At 41.1% G+C, this 12364-nt stretch overlaps 1 protein-coding gene across 1 annotated transcript in view; it reads left to right on the top strand.

Moving 5' to 3' along the window:
* ZKSCAN2 (zinc finger with KRAB and SCAN domains 2) overlaps window positions 1-10125 on the top strand; it is a 502693-nt gene extending 492568 nt beyond the window's left edge. Inside the window, exon 8 of the mRNA XM_082362427.1 lies at window positions 7820-10125. The gene's annotated coding sequence lies outside the window, so the exon portion shown is untranslated. The remainder of the gene's footprint in view (window positions 1-7819) is intronic.
* Window positions 10126-12364: the final 2239 nt, after the last annotated feature.

Below are 12364 nucleotides of genomic sequence, written 5' to 3'. Positions count from 1 at the left end.
AAAATCTATCATCACCTATTCATTCACATACACTGTGGATCCCATTCCCCTCTCTCCCTTTCAGCTGGACCACTCCAACAGTTTACATAATCTACAGGTTCCTGTTTTTGTTGTTTTAAAGCAAACATAAAATCAAGATAGATTCCCGACCCTGACCCATATCTAAATGGTGCTTGATTTCTGTGCTCCCTTTCACAGTTTATTTACTTTTATTCACTCCTTAACACACTCCAATCTGGTTTCCATTATCACCAATCCACCAAAATTGCTCTTGTCAAAGTCTTCAGCTATCTCCATGTTACCAACTTGAATAGACAATTTTCTGTCCTCAATTTACTCAACGTCTCAGCAACTTTTGACCCAGTTAATAGAATGCTTGATTTTTTCCTGCCTGCTCCCTTTCCTCCACCAAAATATTCTGATCCTCTCCTAATTCTTCCACCTTAGGAAATGATATTACCAAGTTTAAGTCCCTTTTCTTAAACTCCTATCAAATCCATCGGCAAGGCTTGTTCTTTCTACCTCCTAAATATTTTTCTAATCTGTCTACTCCCATGCCATTTCCACTGCAATTACATTAAACTAATGCCTCCTATTTCCCAAAACAAGCCACCTGCTTCCTTGCCTCAGGGCCTTTGCACACACTGTTCTCTTGCCTAGAACACTGAAACACACTCCGAGTTCCATATGGCCCAAATTTCATTCTAGGATAACAATCACAAAGTCTTCTTGGACTCCAAGTCATTCCCAGATAACCCCATGAGAAGAGGAGACATTTCGACATTTCTACACCGCTTTCTATACCCTCTCATGATTCACGTCCAAAAGAGATGCTCAGACCCCTGCTTGTTCTAAGCAGATAATAAAGTCTGATATATGACCAGGTCTAAGTTCATCTCTAATCATAGCAAAACTGGCTCCAAATTTCCTCTTGGCTTTCAGTTCTTCCCATAGTAGAGGAAGAGAGTATCCAGCTTACCATTTTGAATTCATGTAGTAGGCTGGAAACAAACAGACACAGTATTTTATAACTCCTCTTGTCAAGAGGTATATTTCTTCAGCCCTTGAATCTGGGATGTAACCTGTCTAGGCCAATGGAGCACTAGCAAACACAATGCAAGCAGATGTTTGAAAAGTGCTTGTGCATTGGGGCTCACCCTCTCTTGCTGAATTTGGAACTCAGCCATCATATGAAGACAACTGAGCTAGCTAGCTTGTTAGATATGGCGACACATGGCCTGGTCAGTTTCAGTTGCCTCTGCCGATTAGCAGACATGTGAGAGAGAACATCTAATATCAACCACCGCCAGCCAGACTGCCAGCTAACTAGCTATATGAGTGAACCCACCCAAGAACAGAATTCCTGTCCAGATGATCCCAGCTGCAACTGTCAACTTGCAGCATAATGACCTATAAATGATTGTTGTTTTAAGCTGTTAAGTTTTGGGGTGCTTTGTAACACAGCAAAAACTAACCGATACACCTCTGGAAGGAGTCTTTTCATGCTGCAAATCCAATTATGCTACTTCCCTACTTAAAATGCATTAATGGTTGTTCATTGATCCTGGGATGAAACCCAAGTCTTTTCAGCAAGGCCTACTGTGACCCACATTACCTGACGGCTTCACCTCCTATTGTCCCACTCATTCTTGCTGCTCTTGAAGTGGTCCCAGTTCCTTCCCGCACCGAGGCCCTTACACATGCCATTCCCTCTACCTGGAATGCTCTTTCTGGCTCTTTACCTGGTTGACTCCTGCTCCTCTTTCAAGTCATAACTTAAATATTATTGTACATCAGCAGAGAGGACTTCTTTGACCACTTTGACCAACTCTTCCCCTTTGCCCCCCAACTGAAGTATGTCTCCATTTATATATTCTCATGCTACCCTATTATTTTTCTTCTTAGCAAATACCTTAATTTGAAATGATATATTGTCTTGTGTGATGGTATGTTTATTAGCTGCCTTTTCCACTGGATTGCAAACTTCATGAGAACAGGATGTCTCTGTTTGTTCACAAATGTAGCCCCAAACCTTGCATACCACCTGTCACATAGGGATGTGGATAGATATTTTTTGAGGCAGTTTATCATAGTGGTTAACCGTGCAGGCTCTGGAGAAAAGCTGCCTGGGCTCACATCCTAGCTCCATCACTTACGAACTGAGTGACAACTAACTCCTTTGTGCCTCAGTTTTCCCATCTCTAGAATGGGGATACAAATAGCACCTCTTCATTGAACTGTTGGATGGATTATGCTCAGTAATTCAGGTGTCAGCATACCTGGAGAACAGTGAACCAGGAGCTTCTGACACTGCCAACATCTTCTTCCTATGAGGCTACAGACACTGCCATGATTAAATTTACATTTGTCTTCCCTGTGGCTAGTTTCTCAGCTAATGCTCTGCTCGTTCCACCAAGGTGCAGCCTCAAACTCGAAGCCGTCTCTGTGGGGTGCCTTGTGACAACTGAGCGAGCCCCTATGAACACGGGATTTTGACTCCTGCTTTAAGACCCGACTTCTTGCACAGAGAGTCAGACATCTGGGGTCAGAGGACGTGGTCTCCTAACTGCTGTAACTGCCCCTCCTGTCTCTTGATGATCCCCTGGCTGAGCAGGGATCTGGAGCCGCAAACAACCACTCAAGAAACAGTTCTGATGGGAAATACATCCATCACCCTTAACACACACGCACACGCACACACATGCATGACAGGAACTGGGCCCTCTGCATTGTCTTAGTAAGAAAATCATCTCCAGAGGGACCGTTAGTAGTTTTCCAACCACCAAGTCCTCAGAAGCTGGGCCTTCAGGTTCTGGACAGAAAGAACATAAAACCTAGGTACCCCACCCCCCAAAAAATGTTTCAAGGCGAGGGGAGAGGAACTCCTAAGACAAGGCGTGGGAGAGAGAAAAACAGAAGGTGTGGGTGAATGAAAAGAGAAAATAAGAGGGGGTGGAGAGGCAGGAGGTGCGAACTAAGAGAGGCTGAGAAGAGAGAGGCTCAGACGAGCAAGCTGAGAGAGGAGAGAGATGACGGAAGAGGAGCCCGGGAAGGCAGGAAGAAGAGAGATGGGGTACACATGCCACCCCGGCACAGCCGCGCAGCACTGATCCCAGGAAGCCTGCGTCTGTTTGGCGGGGCCAGAGCCGCAGCTCCCCAGAGCCGGCAGGCACGTTCCTTCCAGCGCGCCCAGCCAGGGTGCCTGTGCATGCTAATGAGGCAGTCTAGGACGGCTTCACACACAATTGCCCCAAGTGTTCAGGAACTTACCGGGCTGCAGAAAGATGGGGCACAGCTCCCGGGGCGGGGTGGGGGGGACCCCCTGCAGAGGGGCCTGGCCTCCAGGTACCCGGCGCTCACGGGTTAGTGGCTGCAAGACGACGGGTTTTCCATTCAGTCAGGCACCAACCCAAAGGGAGGGAGAGCCAGACCAAAAGGCAAAGGAGAGGAGGGGAACCTGCTTGTGTTTTTGGATTTAAATTGTTTTTGAGCCCACGTAGCCCTGGGAGTCACATGCTGCCTGCAACATCACCGGAGTCATCACGTGATACAGGTCCCCCATCATGTGATGAGACAAATCTGCCTAACTTCAGACCCCGCCCCCACCTCCAGCTCACAGACTGGCAGATCAAGTGCTTCTGGAGGAGCCTCCCCTTCCCCAGGAAGTCAGTGATAGAGGGAGGGATGCAGATGGAGAACCTCAGAGCCCACGCGACGCTCGGGTCTTGATGAATAGTAATATGCCTTTCGCCCTCCTCCTAAGCTACCGCGACTTGGAGCAGTGCCAGCCTCATTTGAATTCCAGCCTTTGTGAATAACTCAAGTGTCGCCACCGTTGCTCCAGCAATTGCAGAGCGTTTGAGCTCACACCATCCTGCCTCGTCCTGGAAAGCCCCGTTCGCCTGCCTGCCCTTCCCACAGCTTCCATGCCTCCTCACAGAGCAGTGGGAGTGGGGCGGAGGTGGGAGACGCTGGAGCTGCAGGAGAAGGGGAGCCGCTCCTGCCGAACCTTCTAGTCTTTTTTTTTTCTAGCTGCAGTAGGAGTCAGGTGGGGCCCGTCTGGCTCTGATTAGGCTGTCTCCTCTTAGTGATTGTAGCTCGGCTCTGTCTGCAGCGCTCTCTCTCTCTCTTTCTGTGCCCACAAGCATTCCTTCGTTTCCCTCCTTAATCAGGATTCAGTTAAGTAGATCTGGTTTAAAAATCCATTAGGCTTGTTTCCTCCCATTGCAGTAACCTCCTTGTCTCACTTGTTCCTTCACTCAAACAATCTTTTATTAAAGAAACTCATTTTTGTCGAGTACCTACTGCGTTGTGGATCTTGTGCTAGGCACTGAGAAAGGAGAAAGGAAGGGAAGAGATGTTAAAGAAATGCGTAAAACAAGATCTCCATCCTGGAGGCGCACGTTGTTTGTTAGGGGCAACAGAAACATCAACAGATGTAGTAGACGTAAATTTCAGAGTCACACAAACTCAGGCATGCAAAAACGTGAATCCTCTATTTGTCTACACCCCAACCTCACCTCTCCCTCCAGCCCCCCGCCTCCATTCTGCCCAATATAGGAGATTTAATCTAATCACTTCCGAATAAACTTGTCTGGGTGATTTTTCTCTGCTTCGGATTTAAAGTCAAATTAAATTTCTGTTCTCTTATCACTCTGCATACTAGGGTTGATACTAAACTCTGACACTCGCTCAAATAAATAAACAGGTAAACAAACTGTACGGACCACTTTCCTTGGAAGGAGATAGTATGACCGTTACTTTACAATCTGGGGGCTGTTTGAGCAAAGGAAGATTACATTTTAAGACCAGATGGGCAGCAGTGTAAAATGCCTATGAGAGAAAAGATCCTGTTCTGAATCAGAAGTTTTGTTCTATTCCGTCCTATATAATAAGAGCAGAAAGGGTGTCTGTGGTAGGCACAAATGGCTGAGTTTACATGATGTGATAGATTAAGTTTCCTGTGTGGGGCAGAGTGAGGGCTGAGGGTAGAAATTAGGCTTAGGAGTAGACAATTAGAGCACTTATGTTTTTGCACTCCTGAGTTTCTGTGACCATGAAATTTGGGTTTGCTGTGTTTGAGTTTCTTCTGCCTTCCACTGACAACGTGTGCCTCAAGGACAGAGATCTTGCCTTACGTGTTTCTACAACTCTTATTCTTTGTCAACAAAACCCCATTATGGTTCCAACAGCAATGTTTCCAGCCCCGGGGATGACTCCATTCTCCTTTGCCAGTGATTGCTCCAAGGATGGACATGTGACAGTTCTTGCCATAAGGGCAAAAGGGTCAACTTCTTGGAGATTCTGGAAAGATTTTCCTACTTGATAAGAGACACACTCATGAGGAAAAAGTTCTCTTCTTGCTTGCCACCTTTTGTTACTTGGATGTGGTCATGGGAGGCAGCCATCATGTGACAATGAGGTTAAAAAAAAATCATTGTCATAATACTAAGGATGGCAAAGAGGAAGGACAGAAAAAACACAGGTCTTTAATGAAACTGAGTTGCCAAACTGACCCTGAGTCCACCTCTCTTAGAAAAATTAAGCACCTTTATGGTTTAAGACACTTTTATCCAGGTATTTTATCACTTGTGTTTGGAACATATCCTGACATAGCATCCACTGAATTTGGCAGTTGCCTCCTGGTTATCAATGGCCTTGGAAGAATAGCACTGGTGAAGTTGTGGAGGTGGAAGTCTGATGATAGTGAGTCAAGAAGTAAATTGGGGGCTTCCCTAGTGGCGCAGTGGTTGAGAATCTGCCTGCTAATGCAGGGGACACGGGTTCGAGCCCTGGTCTGGGAAGATCCCACATGCCACGGAGTAGCTGGGCCCGTGAGCCACAACTACTGAGCCTGCGCGTCTGGAGCCTGTGCCCCGCAACGGGAGGGGCCGCGATAGTGAAAGGCCCGCGCACCGCGATGAAGAGTGGTCCCCGCACCGCGATGAAGAGTGGCCCCCGCTTGCCACAACTGGAGAAAGCCCTCGCATGAACCGAAGACCCAACACAGCCAAAAAATAAATAAATAAATAAAGTAGTTATAAACTTGAAAAAAAAAAAAAAAGAAGTAAATTGGAAAATTCTGTTCCTGACAATACAGAGGACCAAATAAGCATAGAAAAAAATCTGGATAAAATATAACACATTTCTTTTAAGTGCATAGTTGAGTACTCTGAGAGGGAAGGAGAAAAAGAAAAGCAGAGAGCTAAGCTCATGAGGTAACACTGTGTCAACCTTGGGGAGCTGGTGCTTAATGGGGACATGGCAGCCTTAGAGGATTGGGTTGTAACCTCGAGCAGTGTAGAAGACAAAGTCTGGGGAATTAGAACTGAAATTTCGACAACTTAGGACCCTTAAAGTGCTGTATTCTCACTGAAAAGGTGCAACAGAAAAAGGTCTACATTTAAGTCCAAGAAAGCATGGAAGCTTGTGTGATTTGACCTGAATTCTGGGTCAAGGGAAAAATGACTCCTCTGATAATTAATAACCAAGGCCTGGCTCATGTACTTTGATGTTTGAATATACACTACTTTTATGACCCAGGAATACCCAAAATAAAAAAATAACACATAAAGAGAGGAGCCTTGGAGAGGCAAACATAAAACTGACCCAGAGGCAAGTTCCCTAAACCCAGGCTCCACAGACTTCCCACAGATTAAGTTCCCACAGCAGATGAGTTCATAATCCAAAATGATAAAACACCAGTTATAACATATAAAGCACTAGTAGACAGAACAAAGAACAGTATTAGATCCCTCTAAATTTCATACAATAAAACAGTTAGATGGAGACTATTTTAAAAAACTTTATGCTTAACTTTTTAAAAAGAGATACTGCCTCTTGATTTCAAATAAGATGGAATAACAGGATTTGGATGTACCCTTCTGTGTGAAACAACTTAAAAGATAAAATATATAAAACAACAGTTTTCAAGACATAGAACATTAGATAACAAAGGACAAAGGAAACAAATGAGATGAGCCTTATTATTGCCCCATATTACTTGTCTAGAAAGAGTCTTCAGGCTGCAGTGAGAGAGGTGGGACTCAGACTGAGGCTGGCAGTCTCCCTGAGTTGAGGAGACAGAGCTGAGAGGCCAGGGAGGCCAAGGCAGTTATAGTTTGCAAGGCAGGGTACTGGAGAGGAGACAGCCTCACGGAGAATGACCTCCAGAGATTGGCAGGGGTGCCCTTCAAGTCTCTAGCTGAGTACAGATCATCACACACATGTGATAAAACTACCCAAGACAACTGAAAGAACCACCCAAAAGGATTAAAGAGACCAATTCCTGGGGCACACACAGGGCCAGAAATAATTCCTGCTCACCACCCTAGAATGGAAAACTTTGTAATTTACAGGGTATTGGGTAGAGTACTAAGAAGTGTCTTGCCTCAGTGGTGGGACCAAATTATCCCCAGACTAAACACAACTCTAGTTCAGCCAAACAATCTTTAAAGCAAGCCTTGAAAGAATCAGTATATTTCTGAGTAACTTAACTCTACCTCATATCAAAGTTAACAATATTTAAAGAAATACAAAAACATCCAGCACATGTCAAAATAAAGTTCACAATTCTACCATCCAATCTTGAATATTATCAAACATGCAAAGAAACAGAAAAATATAACAGAGTGGAAAAAAATCAATCAAAACTGACCTAGAAATGACACAAAATGGAATTAGTATGTAAGAAAATTCAAGCAGTTATAATAATTATGCTCCATATGTATAAAAGCCTAGAGGAAAGATGAAATATGTTGAGTAGAAGCATGAAGATACCAAAATCAAGCTTCTAGATATGAAAACTATAATGACTGAGAGGAAAATTATAATACATAAGATTAAAAGCAGATTATACTTGTAAAATAGAATATTAGCGAACCTAAATACGTAACAATAGAAATAATCCAAAGTGAAGTGCATAGAGAAAAAAAAGATTGAAAGAAACGAACAAACTATTGTGAGCTTTAGAAAAACTTCAAGTGGCCTAGTATACATGTACTTGGAGACCCTGAAAGGAGGGGGATAGAAAAAATATTTTAAGAAATCATGGCTGAAATTTTTCTAAATGGATGAAAACTATAAACACACAGTTCCAAAAAGCTAAACACCAAACACAAGAAACATAAAGAAAACAACACCAAAGAATATCATAATGAAATTTTTAAAAACCAATGATAGAGAGAAAGTATTAATAGCTGTCAGGGGTCACTTCATATCTGCTAGGATTGCTATAATAAAAGAAGATGTTTTGTGGATGGTATGATACTATACATAGAAAATCCTAAAGATGCCACCAGAAAATTACTAGAGCTCATCAGTGAATTCAGTAAAGTTCCAGGATGCAAAATTAATATTCAGAAATCTGTTGCATTTCTATACACTAACAACAAAATATCAGAAAGAGAAATTAAGGAAATAATCCCATTTACCATCGCATCAAAAGGAATAAAATACCTAGGAATAAACCTACCTAAGGAGGCAAAAGACCTGTACTCTGAAAACTATAAGACACTGATGAAAGAAATTGAAGATGACACAAACAGGTGGAAAGATATACCATGCTCTTGGATTGGAAGAATCAATATAGTTAAAATGACTATACTACCCAAGGCAATCTACAGATTCAAAGCAATCCCTATCAAATTACCAATGACATTTTTCACAAAAGTAGAACAAATAATTTAAAAATTTGTATGGAAATACAAAACACCCCAAATAGCCAAAACAATCTTGACAAAGGAGAATGGAGCTGGTGGAATCACACTCTGTGACTTCAGACTATACTACAAAGGTACAGTAATAAAAACAGTATGGTGGGCTTCCCTGGTGGCACAGTGGTTGAGAGTCTGCCTGCCAATGCAGGGGACACTGGTTCGAGCCCTGGTCTAGGAAGATCCCACATGCTGCGGAGCAACTAGGCCTGTGAGCCACAGCTACTGAGCCTGCGCGTCTGGAGCTTGTGCTCCACCACAAGAGAGGCTGCGACAGTGAGAGGCCCACGCACCGCGATGAAAAGTGGCCCCTGCCCGCCACAACTGGAGGAAGCCCTCGCATAGAAAACGAAGACCCAACACAGTCAAAAATAAATAAATAAATAAAATTTAAAAAACAGTATGGTACTGGCACAAAATCAGATATATAGATCAATGGAACAGGATAGAGAGCCCAGAAATAAACACATGCACTTATGGTCAATTAATCTATGACAAAGGAGGCAAGAATATAAAATGGAGAAAAGAGTGTTTCGGTTTTTTTTTTCTTATAATAATGGTACTTTGTTTTTGTTTGGTTTATATTTATTTTTTTATCTGGCTACGCCAGGGCTTATTTGTGGCATGCGGGATCTTTAGTTACAGCATGTGAACTCTTAGTTGCAGCATGTGGGATCTAGTTCCTGGGCCCCCTGCATTGGGAGCATGGAGTCTTAACCACTGGACCACCAGGGAAGTCCCGACAGTCTCTTCAATAAGTGGTGCTGGGAAAACTGGACAGCTACATGTAAAAGAATGAAATTAGAACATTCTCTAACATCATATACAAAAATAAAACTCAAAATGGATTACAGATCTAAATGTTAGATCAGATAGTATAGAACTCCTAGAGGAAAACATAAGCAGGACACTCTTTGACATAAATTGCAGCAATATTTTTTTGCATCCATCTCCTAGAGTAATGGAAATAAAGGCAAAAATAAACAAATGGGACTTAATTAAACTTAAAAGCTTTTGCACAGCAAAGGAAACCATAAACAAAATGAAAAGACAACCTACGGAATGGAAGAAAATATTTGCAAACAATGCAACTGACAAGGGATTAATTTCCAAATATACAAACAGCTGATTCAGATCAGTATCAAAAAAACAAACAACCCAATCAAAAAATGGGCAGATGGGACTTACCTGGAGGTCCAGTGGTTAAGACTCCACGCTTCCACTGCAGTGGGCAAGGGTTCAGTCCCTGAGATCCTGCACGCCGCATCACATGGCCAAAAAAAAAAAAAAAAAAAAAAAAATTGGGCAGAATACCTAAATAGACATTTCTCCAAAGAAGACATACAGATGGCCAACAGGCACATGAAAAGATGCTCAACATCGCTAATTATTAGAGAAAGGCAAATCAAAACTACAATGAGGTAACACCTCACAATGGTCAGAATGGCCATCATCAAAAAGCCTACAAATAAAAGATGCTGGAGAGGGTGTGGAGAAAAGGGAACCCTGGTACACTGTTGGTGGGAATGTAAATTGGTGCAGCCACTATGGAGAACAGTGTAGAGGTTCCTTAAAAAAACTAAAAATAGAGCTAACATATGTCCCAACAATCCCATTCTTGGGCATATATCCAGAGAAAACTCTAAATCAAAACGATACATCCACCCCAATTTTCATAGCAGCAGTGTTTACAATAGCCAAGACATGGATGCAACCTAAATGTCCATCAACAGAGGAATGGATAAAGAAGATGTAGTATATATATACAATGGAACATTACTCAGCCAGAAAAAGAATAAAATAATGCCATTTGCAGCAACATAGATGGACTTAGAGATTATTATACTAAGTGAAGTAAGTCAAAGACAAATATCACATGATATCACATATATGGAATCTAAAAAAATGATGCAAATGAACTTATTTACAAAACAGAAATAGACTCACAGACATAGAAAACAAACTTATGGTTATCCAAGGGGAAAGGCATGAGAGGGATAAATTAGGAGTTTGGGATTAATAGATACACACTACTATATATAAAATAGATAAACAACAAGGACCTACTGTATAGCACAGGGAACTATATTCAATATCTTGTAATAACCTATAATGGAAAAGAATCTGAAAAAGAATAAATGTCTATCTATCTATCTCTCCATTTATGTATAGCTGAATCACTTTGCTATACACCTGAAACTAATACAACATTGTAGATCAACTATACTTCAATAATTTTTTAAAAAGATAATATCATCTGTGTAGGCCAAGATGTGGAGAAATTGGAACCCGCATACACTGCGCTTTTGAGAATGTAAAATGGTACAGCCACTTTGGAAAACAGTCTTGTATTTCCTCAAAAATTTAAGAATACCATTTGATCCAACAATTCTAATCCTAAGTATATAACCAAGAGAAATTAAAACATATGTTCACATAAAAACTGGTATATGCGTGTTCATAGTAGTATTAATCACAATAGCCAAAAGGTGGAAACAACCCAAATATCTATCAACTGATGAATGGATAAGCACAATGGAATATCATTTGGCCATAAAAATAAATTAAATACTGATACATGCTACAACATGGATGAACCTTGAAGACATTATGCTAAGTGAAAGAAACCAGTCACCAAAAGAACCACATATTATGATTCTCTTTATATGAAATATCCAGTATAGACATATCTGTAGAGACAGAAAGGAGATTAGGGCTGAAGGAGATGAGGATATTGGAAAGTAATAGCTAAAGGGTACAGGGTTTCTTTTTGGGGTGATGAAAATGTTCTAAAATTGACTGTGGCAATTGCTGCCAACTCTGTGAATATACTAAAAACCACTGAATTGTATACTTTAAATGTGTGAATCATATAGGATGTGAATTATATTTTGATAAAATTGTTACAAAAAATTAAAAAGCAATGAGAGGGAGGAAAAGACATTTTACATATAGAGGAAACAGAGATAAGAATGAGAACAAAATTTTTGTTGGAAAAATGCAAGTGAGAAGACAGTAACAACATCTTCAAAGTACTGAAAGGAAAAAAATCAACTTAGAATTTTATACCACAAAAAAATCTGTCAAAACTGAAATCATATTAAAAACATTTTAATTCATATGAAAGCTGAAAGAATTAATCACCAGCAGACCCACACTATAGGAATTGTTCAAGGAAATCCTTCAGACAGAGGGAAATAATTCTAGATGGAAATCTGGATCTACATAAAGGAATGACAAACACAAGATATAGTAACTATGCAGGTAAATATAAAGACTCTGTGTCTTATTATTTAAATCTCTTTGAAAATAATGTTTAAAGCAAAAGTAATAACAACGTACCGTGGGTATACAAAATAAATAGAAGTAAAATGGATGGTGAAAATAGCATAAAGATCAGGAGGGGGAGATGGAAATATACTGTTGTAAGATTCTTATATTAACTATATGTGAAGTGAAATATCACTTGAAAGTAGAATGTGGTAAGTTAAAGATGCATACTGTAAACCCTAAAGCAACCACTAAAATAACATAATTAAGAGTCATAGCTAATAAGCTAAGAGGAGCACAACTGCATATAGATATGGATAAATCACTAAGGAGAAACAGATAAATCCACAATTATAGGCAGATATTTCAACATCTCTCTT

This window comes from Balaenoptera borealis, assembly GCF_965194805.1.
Source record: "Balaenoptera borealis genome assembly, chromosome: 16".
Lineage (NCBI taxonomy): Eukaryota > Metazoa > Chordata > Mammalia > Artiodactyla > Balaenopteridae > Balaenoptera > Balaenoptera borealis.
This window is presented reverse-complemented; position numbering and strand designations above follow the sequence as displayed.